Here is a 7,167-nt window from a genome sequence, read left to right on the forward strand (position 1 = left end):
AGTCAGACAGAAGTGACTCTGTAAACTTAAAATAGTCATGTGTCTGAGGAGCAATCAACATCACGGTCCTCAATATGAGGCTTTTAAAGTCCTTCACTTGAATTTCTGCTTATTTGGAGCAGTACTTCCCAGTAATTTTTCCTTTGAGCTCACTTACATGTCTCCCTATTAAGCCTGGGGACTTCTTTCTAATTTCTCTAATCTAAAATATTCCACTGAAGCAAAACACTGCAGACACACCCCATCCCACCACCATACGAAAGAAGGAACCTTCGAAAAATGCTTTCCCAAGATTCTACTGTTTTATTATGGTTTCATTTGACATGTGCAGAGCAAGCAAAGCTTCAGGGCACACATTTATGATCTCTGGTGCCCACAAGGGAGGTTCGGACCCCAGATTTGACACCATAATCAGAAAATATCCCACAGTCATTGAACTAAGCACATCTTTGAAGGCATAGTCGTGACTTCCACCGTAAACCATTCATTTGAAAGCTCTGAGCTGCTCATTAAAGTTGTAGGCTGACAGCAGCAGGAAAACAAGTCTTTATTTCCTTTAACCATCTGCTAAATCACATCTTTAATTAAAAAAAAAAACAAAAAATAGGCGGATTTTTCCCAGAAAGATCTCCAGGAAAATTTCTGATGTAAGATCCGGCTCAAAAAAAAAAAGTCCATATTTGCCCCACAACTCTAGAAGTCTGTTCCAAATAAAGCTCCATGACAGATGCTCTTGGCTAGAGTTTACAGATTTCAGATGCTGCAAATAGCTGGTCTAAATACAATGTCACGAAAACTACACTTGCATAACAATGATAAAAGATGCTGGCTTTCTGTTTTGCATTACCTAGTTTGAAGTGATTTGAATATTATGTGCCAATAGAAGATCGTTTCAACGATTATAGGAAAGGTCTTCAAATGTATTTCCTCGGTTGATTTCCCACCGTGTATCCAATGGCTTTGAACCCTACATGACACTTTAGAAAGAACTCACATAGGAATAGAAAGCCATAAGACGCATGTGTGGTTTGATTTAGAAGGCAACAATACAAAATCAGCAAGCGTGCAGCGAGAGAAATCAGGCATTTAATGCTGGAAGCTCGAAAACAAAAAGAGGGAGAAAACAGGGGAAGGTTGCAGACAGCATTCAAGGTTTAAAACTCACATCCGCATCAATAATTAACCAAAGAAACTGGAAGTATTCAGCTGAGGCCCCGGGGAGTAAAGTGAAAGTGTCTTGTGAGTTGTTACAGTGTTGAAATTGTATTTCTTTTTTCCATCATACTGCTCAAATAAACTGACCCCCTTTCTCTGTGTTTGAATCTTACAGTATTATCCTCAAGAACCTCATTTCCTGAAAGGGGGATGCTGTGTGCAGAATAATCTTTGATTAAAAATGCGGTTTAAATCAATGTCTACGGGGAAAAGGTGCAATGTTAATCAAAAGGATTTTGTTTCTGTATTCAAAAGACATTACGTAAACTGTTTCTATATTCTGCAGTAACCCCCTCCTTCGGCTTTATCAAGCACAAAAGAGATCATTACTCCAGCATTTTAATTCAACACACTGGGCTCAGACAGCTTAGCAGTTTTTAGAAATGACAAATACAAGCATATCGTCACTAATTTAAACACTCACATGCATGTGACCTTTGAGTCTCCTAAATTAAAAAAAAAAAAATCATTGTTACAATGAGTGAAGCATCACCATTGCTGAAAAGCAAAACAAACATAGCCTTCTTCCTTTTTCATGATGTTCACATTCTCATGAGTCTTTTTCTCTTGAATTGAAGTCCCTCAAAAGCTCTGTATGAGCTTCAAGTCATTGAAACGTTTCTGCTGATGACAATTTTTTGCACTACTGGCTGCTGGGAGCGCTCGGGGCCGGTTTTAACTGGGACTCAGCACTCGAGCTATGCAGGCCAAGTCTGCTCACCCAGATGTCTGCTCAGAAAACAGTAGCCTTTATGAAAACATGAAAAAAAAAAAAGTCTTGTGGACAGAGAGGAAACGGGGCTACTATGGAGGACAGAGGAGGCATTTGTTGACATTGTATCAAGTGCAACGCCGAGGTATTTGAAGCTCAGAGAGGCCAGGTATTTGTCAGTCAGTGTTTCTTGTGCTTTCCCTGTCTCCAACTCAAACAACAAAAGCCCCATTGAGACAGCCTCCCCCTCTTTTTTTTTCTCCCCTCTCTCACTCTGAACAAGCACACAAAGCTTCCTGTACTAGGCTGCAACTGTCCACTACTGAGAGAAGCACTGCTAGTCATCTTTTCATGCACCTGTTTCATGCTGCAGTTTGCAAAGGTATAAAACACTTTGTGAGACACTTTGACACGTCGTCTTTTAACTTCTGTGTTTTCAGCCGAGCCTTTTATGTAGTTCCAGGGTGTTGTAGCTTCCTAACAAGACATTTCACATCACTATTAACAGGATTTTTCAATCCCCACCAACTTGTTTACTCTGTCTGATCAATAGCGGCTCGGCCCTGCGGATGCTGCAAATTCACATGACCTCTGACAGACAGCGGCAAGGAAGGAAAGTGTTTCCTCGATCAGCTTTTTCCAGGTTCCAAAATGACCAGTGAGCTTGAGGGAGCCCGTGACCATGCATGTCCCCGCATAAATTAGCACAGCGCCTGTGTCAGACTCTGTCCAGACAAGAAGGTGAATCTCAGCCACAGGGAGGATTAGCTTTAATCCATAAACATCGTACATGGTCCCTCTCAGCTGGGAGCCAATTCAGGCAATCATCAGTTGCCAGATGTTTTTAAAAGCTTAAGCTTGTAGCCCCTGTTTTATTATTTTTCAATACATTCCTGACTTCTTTTGGCAAAAGGTTATGAGCAGTGGTGGAAATTACCCATGAAACACGTCGGTACAAAGACACAGCAATACAGCAGATGACTCACATGCAACAAATTGACATCTTTACACTTATTTTCACACACAGATAAAAGCTCAGGAGTGTCACCTCATTTATTATCCAATGCAACACGCAGTTAAAAAAAAAAAAAAAGAAGACACACACACACACACACACACACACACACACACACACACCTAAGCACCTTCCACTGCTAGACAACCAAAATAAATACTGCATATAACACATGAAAGAACCAGAGCATCACTAAAGCTGTTCTTCACCCTCATTGTCAGTCCTTGCTGTAAACAAATGACTATTTTCCTCGCTGCACTTTCACTCTTCTGAAAGTATCGGTGACGTGCATTTAGGCACCGGATGCATTCCTGCGCTATAAATCTGACTCTTACCTCCTTCTCCCTCTCCTGCGTCCCTCGCTGGACCAAGTATGGCATCCCCTCAGCCTAATACTGTATGGAGAGACAATGGGTAGTGGGGGGGAGGAGTTACTATGTGAGCCGGAGCGGTAGAGGGGAGACAGAGGGAGTAAAAGCAGAATGAAAACTGGGAAAGAGAGAGAGAGAGCGTGAGAGGGCGAAAGGAACTCAGGAGGGAGACCGCTGGCTCACAATGCTCTCAAAACACGAATTTGATGAAACGTTACATGAATGACAATTCTAGTCCTCCTTCAGACCCCCCCTCTACTTTCTCTCTCTCTCTCCCTCTCCCTCTCTCTCTCTCTCTCTCCGTCCCCCCCCCCCCACCCCCCCCCCCCATCTCAAATGCAGTGTCAGAGACAACAGCAACCAGAAATCCCTCTTCACATGGGAAATGTAAGGAAAAACAAGAGACTGTGAGAGAATGGGTCCTGGTTTTAAACAAGTCTCCTTCTTTGGCTTTCTTTGAATGAGTTCTTAAGATTCCAAGTTGGCAGAGTGCCCATGGGTCCTGGATGGAAAGGGATAAAAGAGGGGCTGAGGTAGGGGGGCTGTCTATTGTGTTTGTTCCCTTCCTTTCAGTCTTGGCACTCTAGTTGATCTTTGCAGCCAGTTGCTGAATATTCCAGTCATTTATCCCTCAAGAAGCTCACATTTTTCATCAGGAAGCTCTTGTTTTCACCCACTCATGACACAAACTTTGTTTTGTCATTCTCCCCACACACACACACATACACAGTGTTGGCGTTTTGATTGTGAGATTTTAAGGCTTCGAACCAGCAGCTCTGATCTAAATATCCTGGCGTCTTTGGAGTTTCTTACTCTTTTGTTCGGGCCCCTTTTCTCCCCTCTTTGTTCCCCTTACAGTCCATCACTGGTGGAGGGAGACTGCTGTTTTGCCTGGTGAATCTGAGCTGAAGACAGCAGGTGCTGTTGCCTCTCTCTGAGCCACATTCACGCGCTGTTTTCACCCCCCCTCCCTCTCCATCCGTTTCCTCCACTAATGCAACCCCCTTCTCTCCTGTGTGTGTGTGTGTGTGTGTGGAAGGGAGAATAAGCTACTGTATAATGAAGTAACACACTCCGAGAAAAGATAGAAAAAAGGGTTTTAATGAGTGACGTCACGTCGGTGTGGTTAGAGTGGCTGACAAAGAGGGAAAGCGACTGTGTAAAGGGTGTAAAAAGGATTAACGCAACTGTATCTCTTGTCAGTCACAACTGTGTTTCTCACCGCTGCTTGTGCTGCATCAGTGCCGCAAGAGGAGCCCTGTTTTCACTCACAGCCCCCCCCCCCCCGACCCCCTCCTCCTCCTTCCCCACAAACCCTTCCCTTCCCTCTCTCTGTCTTCCTCTAGCTTCCCCTCAAATAGACACACAGGCTCGGTTCATTACTATTCACCAGGTTTCACTAAGACACGCATCGTTGCTCTGCTCTCTACAACTGTGTCGGGAGAGGCGGGGCGGGGGGAGAGAGGGAGGACAGCAAGAAGGAGAAGAAGGGGAAAGCGAGAGACATCTTATGATAGGAAAGAATAAATCACCATTGTGTTTTTCTGTGTCCGGATGTGTGTACAAACATATATTACCAGACAGCTGCATGCATGAGTTGTTCTCTCTTCTGGCTCTGACAGGAAAATCTTCAGAGGGAACAAAGCTCGTTCAGTCCTCGATACAGAAATCTGTTATCCTTTGTGGGGTTTTGAATTCATCACTTGCCTTTCATTAAACCCACTGAGGTCGCACACTCTATCATAGCATTCAAATTATTATCTGTGCTGATGTACTGACAAAGCATTTCATCCATGAAAATGGGCACAATGCTTGATTTCTCCTCCTGTGTTGGCTCGGTGTAAGCCTTCTGTAGGCTCCAGCACCCTGTCACATCCATTTCAAGAAAACCACTTCACTATGAAACTAATCCTTTGTTATGCTGCCTTTAATTTCACTCTTTAGTCAGCTGTTCTCACTAGATTACAATTATTTCGAGAAGTTACGTAGACGATGCTCTACCACGGTGCTAAGTGGTTTGACTGAAAGTGAGCTGCAACAATTTGTTGATTCGCTGTAGAGTAGTTGGAAACTGTTCTTATAAACTTGTCAGACATTTTTAACTCGAGTCAGGTTAAGTTGACATTCAGAAATAATCAGGATTCTTTGACGTACCTGTCAGGACAACACAGTTCACCACGTTTGACTCAAATAAACACTTTTTATGGACGTCTGTTGTCCAATGCATTGTTGGTGTTTTTAGAGAGCATTATAATGGCATGGACATGGCAAGATGGAGGATCAAACTACCAACCTTTGTTTTGGATTAGAAAAAAAATCAGCTTAAGCAACTCAGTTTGTGTCATATCATTAAGCATCTGTGATCCTTTAGGGAATTTGTTTTAGAAAAAAACAAAGAGGACAGAAATCAAACTTATTTACTCCAATTTGGGAAGTTCCTTCTCTGACCAGCATATTCATAGATAACCTCAACTATTCATACTGGGAGCAGCGGGGTCAAGGGTCTTCCTTAGGGACTCAGTGGTGGCCTGATGGCATTGGGATTCGAACCTGCAAACCTATAATACATTTACAAAAAAAAAATATGAAATTTTTGTACCTACATTGAAAATATACAACTATTTTATATTAAAGAGGCTGAAATCCAGTGTTAAATATAATTTACTGCAATTTAAATCAGAATTGTCAAAGTAACTCAGATTTTCAAATTTTATTACAAAAAAGATCACAAGTAATTCTTGTTCATCACACCAAATAACTGTACTACAGGTTCATATAATTACTAACAGCCTCCCTCTGTTTAGAGCTGGCATTGTCGTGTTTCAGTAAATTGCTGATGTTATTGGACACTGAAATGTTATATACACTACAGGACTTAATAGTCCAATAAAAAACCTGTCACTTTGTCGTGAATGTAAAGATAGGTAATGGTGAGTTTACAATGCTGTAAACCAGCTATGATCCTTTTTGAACCTTTCAATACACCCTCATACATATTACTGTTTTATACTGTATATTAAGTAAGAAATAACTATCATCCTGTCATTTAATTTAAGTCTTCATGGTGCTGTAGGAATATAGACTGAAGTCAGCAGGCGAACCAACAGGCTCCAATCTGTTCAGCCTTGTTAATCCAGGATCTCGTCTGTCCATTTAGAAATGTTGCCTATTCAGTTGTGAATTGGGCTCTTTGTAATTAACTAAGAAATAAACTTCCAACAACTCAGTTGAGAAGAAACCTGGTACCAAGGCATCTCAGTAACGCTGCCTACAATGCAAAAATTACTTCACAGAAACTTTCCATACAACTTCACCTTTAATAAGTATTAATCATGTTGAGTGACGCCAGATTCTCCAAACTGTCTGAAACTTCCCACCTGCTCAGTTGGAAATTCCACCATTGAGAGGTATTTTTTATATTGGAACGTTTTAACTGAGCAGTCGCTTGTGAATGCATGGTTTGCTTTGTGAACAGACTTGAGTGATCGCCAATCTGATGAGAATTATATTTATAGAGTGCTACAATGTTTTGAAGTAGACAATAAAAGCTCAGTGTGACAATTCGATGTCCTCTTCACAGCAACAGAAGAAGAACCAGGAACTTGAAGATGCGAAGAGCTTGATGTGGAATATATAATCCGTGGTTGAAATACTTTAGGAGTATTTGACGAGAAACTGAGCAGCTGCTCATTTTCACAAAATTCTATTGTTGCTCCTGCTGCAGCCAAAGTTTTATTGGCCACTAATAAACAATTCACGATAAGGCTGATAACAACCATCCCTGACAGTACTGAGCGTTGTATTATAATCAGCCAATAAAACGGACGTCGACAGATAAAGCATCGCTCCATTCA

The sequence above is a fragment of the Salarias fasciatus genome, chromosome 20 (genome assembly GCF_902148845.1).
Source record: "Salarias fasciatus chromosome 20, fSalaFa1.1, whole genome shotgun sequence".
NCBI lineage: Eukaryota > Metazoa > Chordata > Actinopteri > Blenniiformes > Blenniidae > Salarias > Salarias fasciatus.